Here is a 12,355-nt window from a genome sequence, read left to right on the forward strand (position 1 = left end):
GCCCATTGCTGCAGCCACTGTGTCAATCCATCTCGTTGAGGGCTTTCCTCTCTTTCACTGATACTCTACCAAGCACAATGTCCTTCTCCAGCAACTGGTCCCTCTTGGTAACATGTCCAAAGTACTTGATACAAAGTCTTGCCATCCTCAATACTCCGTCAATTCCTGAAGCCTTGCTTTTTGACAATGCTTTCAGTTTGGCTTAAACTTCTTCGCTCAATACTCTCTGTATTTTCTGTTATCCCTCCTTGCTCTGGTACTCCAATCACTTGTAGGCTATTTCTCTTGATAGAGTCCCACATGATTCTTAAGGTTTCTTCATTTTTTTTTAATTCTTTTACCTGATTTTTCTTCAGATATATTAGTGCCAAGTGATTTATCTTCAAGTTCAGAAATTCTGCCTTCCACTTGCTCAGTTCTGCTCCTCTGACTTTCTATTGAGCTGTCTATTCCCGTAACTTTATTGTTACTCTTCTGAATTTCTGATTGCTGTCTATGGATTTTTCCAGCTTATTAAATTTTTCATTATGTTCCTGAATAATCTTTTTAATTTCTTCAATTGCTTTATCTGTGTGTTCCTTGGTTTGTTCTGTGTATTGCCTCATTTCCTTCCTGATGTCTTGAAGGGTTCTGTATATTAATCTTTTGTATTCTGCCTCTGGTAATTCCAGGAAGGCACTTTCATCTAGAAGATCCCTGGATTCTTTGTTCTGAGAGCTTGTTGAGGCGATCATGGTCTGTTTCTTTATGTGACTTGATATTGACTGTTGCCTTCAAGCCATCGATGAGTTATTGTATTAGTTTATTTTACGTTTGCTTACTGTGTCATAGCTTCTTACTTTGTTTTGTTTCAATATGCCCAAATGGGTTGCTTGAGTGAGCTAGTTTGATTATTTTCACCTTTGGAGCACGGATGTCTTGTCCCCAGATGACTAGAGCTGTTATCAGGTATATCAGTCTAGGAGTCCATTCACTTTTCTTGTGTGAATTCAGCTCAGGTGTCCAGGTAGCTGATCATTAAGTGTGTGGTACAGGCTCTGTCCTACAGTCTTAGAGGGGCAAGAGTGATTGGTGTAGGTACCCGTATCTGGTTGCAGCAAGGGGTCACACTCTGAACAAGGCAGAGGGCTGAGAATTGTCTCCCATGTGTCTCTGAGGAAAGCATGTCCCTGACCCCTAGGGCATAGAGGTGGGTGGGTTCTGCAGATGGACCATGGACACCCAATGTTTTTGGTTGTAAGGACTGGGAGGTACCACTTATCCTTGGACCCCTGTCGTGGGTGGTTGGGTGACCAGTCCTTAGGCCCCTGATGTGGGTAGATGAGGACTCTGTTTAATAGGCAAAGCAATGGCAAACATCAAAGACCCAACTCTCCGCTGCACAGCTGAAACAGTTGGAGTCTGCCAACAAGGGCCTGTTCTCCTGACATAGGCCCACACAGGTTTGTGCAGAGGGGAAAGGTACTCAAAGTCCACAGACCATTTACGTCTGGACAGGAGCCGCTTCTGTCCTGAGCTCCCCAGGTTAGTGAAGCTGGCAAATTATCTTTTCCTCCAATTGCAATTTTTTTCCTTCTCCAAGGCCAGGAGGACAGCTCTAGGCACTCAACAGGGCCTATCTCAGGCCCAGGGAATTCAGTTACTGAAACCAGCTTGGGGGCAGGGGGGCATGGTAAAATATATGCAAGTACTTAGCTTTTGCCAAGAGCACCGTTCTTCTCTGGTTCCAGAGCTGTGAGTAGGCTATATGGCTGGCTGCTTCTCCCTAAGGAAACTGTGGCCGAACACTAGTACCAACCCACCACTGCTCCCAGGAATGGTGCCTGAGGGCTTCCGCAATTCAAGTCCAGTAACTCCTCTCCACTTCTGAACCATCTCTTCCTCCTCCTGCCCCTCTGTTCATTTTCTAAGCTTGCCTTTGAAGCTCAGGGTTCCAAGCTTGTCATAAATATACTCACTTCACTTGTTTTTTGGGGTCTTTGTTGTAAAGAGGGCTCACCGGAAGCATCTGTCTATTCCACCATCTTGGCTCCAATTCAGCATTTTATAAGTGGCTGAAAAATTATGTCTGCTTTTCCCTTGGGATATTTTACAAGCCCCATCTTCCAGGATAGCACACTCAGATTTGAGTATATATGTATATGGAGTGAAATGAATAACTGGAAAAATAAACTATCAGGATGTGCACTGGAACTTTTTCTATTGTCTCAAAATCAGCTAAAGGCTGAAAGCTGAGAACAGTGTTGTTATGGATGGAATTACATCCCCCCAAAATATGTATTGTAAATCTTAACCTCTACTCCTGTGGTTATAATCTCATTTGGGAGTAGGTTGTCTTTGTTATCTTGCTTAGACAGGATTACTGTAGGGTATGTCTTGAGTCAATCTTTTTTGAGATATAAAAGAGATTAAACAAGCAGCACAGGAGAGATGGAGTAAGATAGATTCCAAGACACATGGAGATCTCCAATTAGGAATTAGCAGTTGAAGAAACAAGGACCTTTCTTCAAAGTGGAGAGAGAAAGCCTCCCCATAGAGCAGGTGCTCTGAATTCGGACATTTAGACCCTAAACTGTGAGAAAACAAATATGTTTGTTAAAGCTGTCCACTTGTGGTATTTCTGTTATAGCAGCAGACACGTGTTTAACAATTGCCTGCACTTTTTAGACAAGATTTGTTAAGAAGTAAGGAAACTGGTCCGTTGATCATCAAATTCTATAGTACCTTGAAAAGTAGCCATAGATTTCTTTAGTAAACTGTTTTCTTTGCTAAATGACTAATAAAACTTTTACTGTGCAAAAACAAGTGATCTGGTATTTTCCAGTTCACCTCTACAGGAGAGAAATGGTGAATACTTCTCGCCATGGGCCAAGTTAGAGGTTTCAGATAAGACACAAAAAGTTCAGCGTTATCTGCATTAGAGGAAACTGATATTTCACTCCTTAACTGGATGTGTGTTGAATTTCAGAACCTATCAGCCCTGCCCCCAAATACTACCAGATATAACTGAGCATTAGGAAGTTCTTGGAAGTGTTGGACTATGCCCCAGGAGTCTGGTATACATGCTGAAGAAGGCATGCCTGTCTCCAGCAGGAAAAGCCAAAAAGAAGAAACTGTTTGGATTAGCCACACAGTCAAAGCAAGAAAAAAGGAAGCAATGGAAGCAATGTCTGCTGGGGGAAAGAATTTGAGATTTTTTCTTTGAGACAAAAGAGAAAAATAAAGCTCGTTATAGTCTAATGAGTTAGCCCATCTAATAAGTTACTCGCATTTGCTCAGCGTTTTAAATATTGCACAAGAAATTATGGAAAAATCAAAACATTCTTCACTTTCCTCATATAATATGAAAAAAATATGTTAATTCTCTAAATCCCTACTGTTCCTCTTAATAGCTATTAATCTTGAGGATTTTTTTAAAAAGTACATGTAGAAGAAACTGTAGGGCCAATTATAGGGTCAGTTCTTAATCAACAGTAAGCTTATGGGCTATTTTGCAATGATAGGTATAGAGAGGGAGATAAAGAGATAGAGATGTATAGATAAATGTCAGCATCCTAAATAATCATAAAGATGTTTCTTGTTTATCCTTGCAAGATTTTACCATAATAATCACCTAGCTAAAGTCATTGTAATATGTCTTTGACTCAAACTACAGGAGTTCTAGAAAGAGCAAGTCATCATTAGTACAAGGTAAATAATCTGGCTGTACAAAACAGCATACATATAAATGTGCTCTCTTGTGTATCTGCTCTATTGATTTTTCTGACTCAGTTTGACTCTGACCTTAGAGTGACAACCAACTACAGTGACAACCAACACAGAGCAATATTTGATGAATACAGGCAGTCCCCGGGTTACAAACATCTGGTTTATGGACAACTCATATGTGTCCTTTAATGTTATGTAAGTTTGCCCTCACTTTGAAATGGGGTTTTGAACCAGTTTGTTCTGATTCAAATCCCTGCTGAGGACTTGCATTTCTAACAAGTTCCTTACTGATATTTTGCATTTCTAACAAGTTCCCAGGACACTACACACAAAAATCACCAGGAGATCTTATTAAAATGTAGATTCTGATTCAGTATATCTAGGATGGAAATGCAAATTCACAGTACGGAACTGTTAGAAATTCAAATTCTCAGCAAGAGGCCCAATAGGAACAAACCGGCTAAGAGGCTTGCTTTGAAATGATTGAACCAACCCCTAAACAAAACCCGAACCTGTTGCCTGTGAGTTGATTTCGACTCACAGCAACCCTATAGGACAGAGTAGAACTGCCCCGTATGGTTTTCAAGGAGCATTGGCGGATTAGAACTGCCAGCTTCTTGGTTAGCCACCGTAGCTCTTGACCACTGTGCCAGCAGGGCTCCAAACCAACCCCTACTCTAAACAAATTCTTCATCATAATCACCTTTGCTTCCATGCAGCTTTTAAATCATTAAAAAGGCCTTGAGCCCTTTCTTGCACTAAAGTAAGTCTGAAAAAGAACCATATGGACCTATTCCAACTTACCTACAAATTCTTAAAGATACATGCAGGAACAGATTTCATTTGTAACCTGGGACAGCCTCTATAAAGTATTTGGAAAGTTGGGCTATTTCAGAATTCTTCTGCACTTGTTGAAAATAGAGCAGAGCTCCTTTGCCAACTCTTCCCCGTTGATCTCTGCTGCCTGTTGCTAAGCTGTTTCCTACCCTTTGGGCCTTGTTGTCTTGCCAACCGTGGAAGCTGACATTTTTCTTCTTGTTTGCTCGAGCATTTAGAAAATGTTCTTGAAGAGGCACCTTAGGGAAAGACAGCACTGCAGATCTTGCAAGAAAAAAAAACAAAAAACAAAGAACCCTCCCCCAACCCAAAAAACAAAGTACACAAAAATATAAAAAGAGGGACTGAAGCTTTTGGGAGCAATGGAAACAGCTCTGTCATGTTGATTTAAGAGAACTATTTTTAAGTTAAATGCTGTTCACGGTCCAACTGAGAGCTATACCCAAGAGTAAGCTGCAGCTAGGTAAGGTTATTGTACATCTCTTTTTAACATTTCTTAAAAAGAAATAGACTACAGGCTAAATAATTTTTGAAACAGTTACTAGATAATTTTTATTACATCTATGTTTACAAACAGCACTGGGTATGTTTACAAAACATTCGTGAATGATATAGGACATATCAGTGGTCAAAATATGTGTGTATAAAAAATATATATGATATATGCAGATAGATATATCTAGATATTGATAAAGATGATACAGATACATGTGGATATTATTATACAAATAATACAAGGATCTATGCAAATACATAAGTATGTGCGTGTTATCTATATAATATACTCTATATGTATATATAATGCCTGTACAAAATCCATTTATGTGGCTACGTGTTTATATTCAATTTCCTTCAGTTAAACATTTATGTTCCATTTTATGTTAATTTTCATTTATAAAATTCTATTTTTAATATAAATATGTGTTATTTAAAAAAAAAAAACCTGTAATGGACAATTTTTATAACACACATGACTCATACGAGAGTATGAACTTGAAAATGCTGAAGTGCTCTTAAAATGTGTGCACTTTTATTCAAAATTACATCTGGAAATTAGGAAGACCTCCCGTTTTTCGAAGATTTGGAAATGTGCTGAAGTGGAAGCCCTGCCTTTGAGTTACTATTTGCCCTTTTGTGCCCTGATATGCCAATAGGCCTATGTCACCACTGGAAACTAACCCTCTTAGCTAAAAAGTTCTTTTAAAAAATTTTGATTAAGATACACATATCATTTCTGCATAGATTTCCACAAGAACCTAAAGTAGGATAAACAGATCCACTTAAAGGTATTTGTCTTACTTTAAGGATAAGACTCAGGCTGTGGAAGCTACCTGTAAATTTGGTTCTCTGTGGAACTGATGCGTTAGAGAATAGAAATCAACTAGCATAGTCCAGAAGGAGAGTCATTCTAAGTGATGCTGAAAAGAGATGGAGGGAAAAAGAAATGAAAAGAAAAAGGACATGGAGTGAGTTTTAATAAATGACGGAAAAAAAAAATACATGGATTGAGTAGACGCTTTAACTAACGCAAAAAAAAAAAAAAGTAATAAGAATATCTTCAATGAGACCATCTAGGAAGAGAGAGGATGCCACCAGATTTTCAGGGCTGCCCATGATCTTATCCATCAATTTCTCCCTCTATCGAGGGAAGAGAAGAGTGGAGGAGTTCTGGAAAAATGTTTATTATAATCTGGAGTCAGAAAATGTTGTAGGAAAATCTCCTTTCTTACTATTAAGGTTCTCAACTGATTGGAAAAGCCATGCCAATATTATGGAGGGTAATCTGCTTTACTTAAGGCCAAATGATTTAATCACGTGTAATCACATCATTGGAAACCCTGGTGGCATAGTGGTTAAGTGCTATGGCTGCTAACCAAAAGATCGGCAGTTTGAATCCACCAGGCTCTCCTCGGAAACTCTATGGGGCAGTTCTACTCTGTCCTAGAGGGTGGCTATGAGTCTAAATTGACTTGATGTCAATGGGTTTGGTTTTTTTTCTGTTGTTATCATTGTTAGAGACATCCATACTGCCATTGTGCTGAGCATTTAGGAGTTGTTCCTCTGGCTTCACTGCATAAGAAGGATATTGAAGGGAACTACACTAGGGTCTTGGTTTAAAGAGGCAAACACACACAAATACCTTCTGGGAAAGTGGCAGCACATATGATGAGAGAAGGGTGACATGAAACTTCTATTTGGAGGACCCCTGAGGTTTTATCATATTACTTCTTTGTATAATATTAGTTTATTTGATAAGCAGAGTAAAGGGTCCTGATACAACGAAGAATATTTCAAATTGGCTGATAACCGAAAGGCTGGCCATTGGAACCAACCCAACAGCTCCATGGGAGAAAGACCTGGTGAACTTTGTAAAGATTACAGCCTAAAATGGGTCGGTAAGCCTGCCTCTTGAGGCACTAGGGGAAAATCCATGTTCTTTTCCAGTTTCTAGAGGCTTTTTGCATTCCTTGGCTCACGTCCCAGCATGACTCCAACCTCTGCTTTCGTAGTTACATTTCTTCCCTGCTCTGACCCTCCATTTTCCCCTTAGAAGGACTTTTGTGATTACATTGAGCCCACACAGAAAATGCAAAGTAATCTCTTCATTACAAGGTCCTTAACTTAATCACGTCTGCAAAATCCCTTTTGCCTTGTAAGGTAACATATTCACAGGTTCCCAAGACTAGAGCAAAGACATCTCTGGGGGGCCATTATTCTGCCTCCCACACTGGCCCATAGGATGAAGTTCAAATATAATAGAATAACTCTCAAGGCCATTCATCTTCAAAATCTAATCTACCCTTTTCATCTTTATCCTCTTCTATTTCCTGGCAGGCATTTTAGACTACAGCCATGCCAAATGACTTTTGGTTTTCTAAAGCCATCTTGTTCTTTTAGAGCTTCCTAATTCTTTTGATTTCTTCTGCCTGCAATGCATTTTCAGTCTTTTTCTACCAGACTAATTCCCACTCATCCGTGTTTTATTTTAATTACAAACCATTTTAAACATATGGAAAGATACAGAAAATAACAGAACGGATCCCTGTACTCCAACCTTCAAGGCTAAACAGATGTTAACATTATAGTGTCTTGGCTTCAATTTTCTCTTTCTATTTTTTAGAGAAATGAACATTATAGACAGTGCTGAAGCCCCTGTCCCTCCTATCTCCACTAGTTTCCCCAGGTTAATATCTGAATTAATAATGATCAGCCCTTAAGGGTTTTTTTAGTTTTACTACAAACATGTGTTAATAAACTATGTATAGTGCCTATGAGTAATAGGCATATGTTTCCCTAGGGTAGATGCCTAGAAGTTGATTTTTCAATCCTACTGATACTTCCAAATTGTTTTGTAATGTGGTTGGAGAAATTTATATTCCCATAAGTAAATATTAGAGTTCTAGATACACTCTAATTTGGTATTATCTGATAAACTTTAATCTGATTGATGGATATAAAAAAGTTTGGCTTTGCTGTTTATTGCTCATATCGGTTAAAGATTTTTTTTATGTCTATTCAGCATTTTGTTTTCTTACTCTGTAAATTAAGATCAGTTTTTCCTCTTATATTGTGTGTGTGTGGACCTTCTTTAAGAAATCCTTGCAAACTAATGCAAAGATGGTCAACATCATTAGCCATTATAGAGATCCAAATCAAAAGCACAATGAGATACCATTTCACTCCCACTAAGATGGCTAAGATAAAAACAAACAAAAAAGAGAAAAACAGAAAATAACAAATGCTGGTGAGGATATGGAGAAATTGGAACCCTTATCCCTTGCTGGTGGGAATGTAAAATGTTACAGCTTTTGTGGGAAAGTGTGGTGGTTCCTCAAAAAACTAAAAACAGAACTACCATCCAAAAAACCAAACCAAACCCAGTGCTGTTGAGTCGATTCCTACTCATAGCGACCCTATGGGACAGAGTAGAACTGTCCTGTAGAGTTTCCAAGGAGCGCCTGGCAGATTCAAACTGCCAACCCTTTGGTTAGCAGCCATAGCACTTAATCACTATATGACCTAGAAATTCCATTCCTAGATGTATACCTCAAAACAGAGACTTGAAAACAGAGACCCAAACAGAGATTTGCACATCAATGTTTGTTGCAGCACTATTCACAATAGCCAAAAGGTGGAAACAAAATAAACACCCATCAATAGATGAATGGATAAACAAAATGTGGTACATACATACAATGGATTACCACTTAACCAGGAGAAGAAATGAAATCTTGATACGTGCTACAATGTGGATGGATCTAGAACACATTATGCTGAGTGAAATAAGTCAATCAAGAAAAGACAAATACCATAAGACCTCACTTATATAAAAAAGACAAGAAAAAGCAAATGTACAGAGATCAAGGTTTACTAATGATCACCAGGGATGGGAAAACAAACAAACACAAAAACACAAAACCAGAGTCATTTTTGACTCTTAGCAACCCTGTAGGACAAAGTAGAACTGCCCCATAGGGTTTCCAAGGAGCGGCTGGTGGATTTGAACTGCATGCCGACCTTTTGGTTAGCAGGTGAGTTCTTAATCACTGTGTCACCAGGGAACTCCAGGAGTGGGAGGGAGGGGGAAAGGAACGCTAACAGGAGGGAAAAATTGCATTGATTAAGGTTACGGTTGCACAAGCAATTATTGTAATTGGAGTCAGTAAATTGTACAACTGTAAAAAGCTGAATTGGCAAATGTTGTGTGATAGACATATTTACAAGAACATACAAAAAAAAGTCTTTTCTTTGAAGTCATAAAGATGCTCTCTGGTATTTTCATCTAAAAATTATAGATTTGTCATTCACATAATTTAACTTAAAGTATGTGAAATTTGTATATAGTATGAAGTTCAGAATCTAATACCTAACCAATTGCTCTAACATTGGCTATTGAAAGCGTATATTCCTCTCACTCAGGTGTGTTGCCAAATATGCGAGGGTCTGTTTCTGGGCTCTTTATTGTGTCCCACTTGTCTGTTCGTTTTTCCTTGTGCTAACACATATAATATTATTCCCTTGACCTTTTAATTATGTCCTAATAACCGAGAGGAGTCCTTGGGTGTTGCAAATGGTTAAAGTGCTCAGTTGCTAGGTTGGAGGTTTGAGTCCACACAGAGATGCCTCAGAAGAAAGGACCAGCTGTGTACTTCTGGAAAGTCAGCCATTGAAAACTGTATTGGGCACAGTTCACTCTGACACACACAAGGTCACCACGAGTCTGAGTCAACCGGATGGCAGCTGTTTATATATATATACACACATATATAGATACATATACCCGCTGCCGTCGAGTCGATTCCAACTCATAGCGACCCTATAGGACAGAGTAGAACTGCCCCATAGAGTTTCCAAGCCGTGCCTGGTGGATTCAATCTGCTGACCTATTGGTTAGCAGCCGTAGCACTTAACCACTACACCATCAGGGTTTCCACATACATATATATATATACATAAAATAACTGAGAATAATTCTTCCTCATTTTCCTTCTCTCCCTCTTCTTTATTCTGTTTCTGAATCGCCTTTGTTATTCTTGTCCTTTTACTGGTCATTAAGAATTTTCCGATCTGCCTCTAGTTTATCATTTCTATGAAGTGTTTCTTTTTAATACTTGTCTGTTCTTTCTTTCATAGTGTCTCTTCTGCCCTTATATATTTAATTTCTTCCTTATGGTCTTAGTTATTTTTAGTACCCTTATTTTATAATTTCTTTCAGATTTGTCTGTGATATAAAAAAGCTTGGATTCTTATCCTAACGTTGGTTGCATGTGTTAAATTTTGTTCACGTGGATGACTTTGAAGTAAGTTCATGTACATGATAATTTTATCTATGCTGTGTGGCCTGAATTGAGGATGACTCCTTCGGGAGTTGCTTTGCTAATTTCTATGTTTCATTCCTGATCTGGGGGTTCTTGAACCATGGAGATAATATTACTTTGAACTCTATAACAGAAAGACCACAAAAATTCAAATTTAAAATTATCATGTGTGTTTATTTGCTTCGTTTTATGTTTTTGCTTTTGTTTTCTGCAGCTGCACTTCAGCTAACACAGATTAGTTTCCTTGTGTTTTTCCTTACTGGTGAGATAATTTTTTTGGCCCATCATTTCTCCCAAGTTGTAGTCTTTAAGATCCAAGGTTTATTCAGAGATTTTCTTTCCAACTCACCATTTCACATAATCTCAAGGTCTTTACTTCTGTCCATTTATTGGCGTTGAAACACAAACTCTGAGGTTACATCACTACCAAAATACATGTGTGTATACAAGCATGCACATGCATGTATACACACACACCCATCTAGGACAACTGCAACATCAGCTTACACACTTATTACCATTTTTTTTTTTTTAGTTTAGTTTAGTTTAATATACTTTTCTAGCATTTGTGGTTCCCTTTCTTTCTTTGAAGAATGGCTATGTTATTAAAAATGTGTTTTGTCATTCTTAACCAACAATTCTTGTTGTAAGATGCATTAGTGTTTCATTTTTTCCCATTTTATCATATGGCCAGAAGAAAGAGGACTCTTACTAATATTTTATAATCTATTTGAAACATCATCTCGTCTATCAACTATTTATTTTTTAAATTATTTTGTGGCCAGATAACAAGAAAAACCTACTTGGATAGGTATCATATTAGATCATACAACTGGCAGCTTTAAAGAGTTTCAAGCACAGTTTTATCCAAACGATCATGTGATGCTGTTAAGAATCTATCTTTTCCATTAGAAATCAGCCTTTTCCTTTGTCCTTATGTCTCTGCTTTCTTCTGAGTGGGGGTCTTTTAATATGGATTTTATTACTTGGTGGCATATTTCATAGGCAGCTTTATACATCCATTTTCCTTATAAATAATAATCACAGATGTAAAATAAGTAAATGAAATCGTGTGACTCTTTCCTTATGCTCTTGACAAAAGTTCCAGATTGAGTCCTAAGGATCCATATACCTTCTTGAACAAATTTCTGGGTAAGGTGAAGGGGATTACAGAGTGACCATACCTGGATTATGTGCCCACCTGTGTGGGCATGGGGGCTGTCCACCCTACCCAAACTAAATGGCATGACATGTAATACCTCAAGAAATACACATTTGTTACAAGAAGGTGAAGGTAGTTGGATGTATTCTGGGATGGGGAATGCAACAGAAACTATCACAGTCCACTGGGAATACTGTCACTTCTACAGACAGAATTAGTTAATGACTTTTCTGAGGTCCCATAGAACTTTGAAAACCTTTTTGGCATAGTAGTTAAGAGCTGTGGCTGTTAACGAAAATGCTGGCTGTTTGAATCCACCAGGCACTCCTTGAAAATCATATGGGGCAGTTCTACTCTGTACTATAGCATCACTATGAGTTAGAATCAACTCAACAGCAATCGGTTTGGTTTTTTAGTTTGCATAGACTCTTTTGTGACTGAATACGCTATAGTACCGATGACATTGTTTTATTATATTCTTTATTTTAATGTAATTTAAACTATTCTGCAAGCCCTTCAAGATTAGATAGTATTTTCCGTTTCCTGTTTGAAATATTAGCTCCTTGCTCACTGTAATCACATTTTAAAAAAGGGTTGTAGAAGACAGGAAGAAGTGAAGAGAATAGGAAAAAAAAAAAAAAAAAGAGAGAGAAAGCAAGAGAAGAAAATAAATCTATTCCAAGAGAGGTGAAATAACTTTCCAACATCATAGCAAGTTAGTGACTGAGCTAGTAAAAAAGTAGTAGGAAACAATTTCCATAAGACCAATCACCCGCAATATTTTTTTTCTGATATATGCATTCCTAAGGGTAAACTTAGAAATATTTAA

Source organism: Elephas maximus, chromosome 23 (genome assembly GCF_024166365.1).
Source record: "Elephas maximus indicus isolate mEleMax1 chromosome 23, mEleMax1 primary haplotype, whole genome shotgun sequence".
NCBI lineage: Eukaryota > Metazoa > Chordata > Mammalia > Proboscidea > Elephantidae > Elephas > Elephas maximus.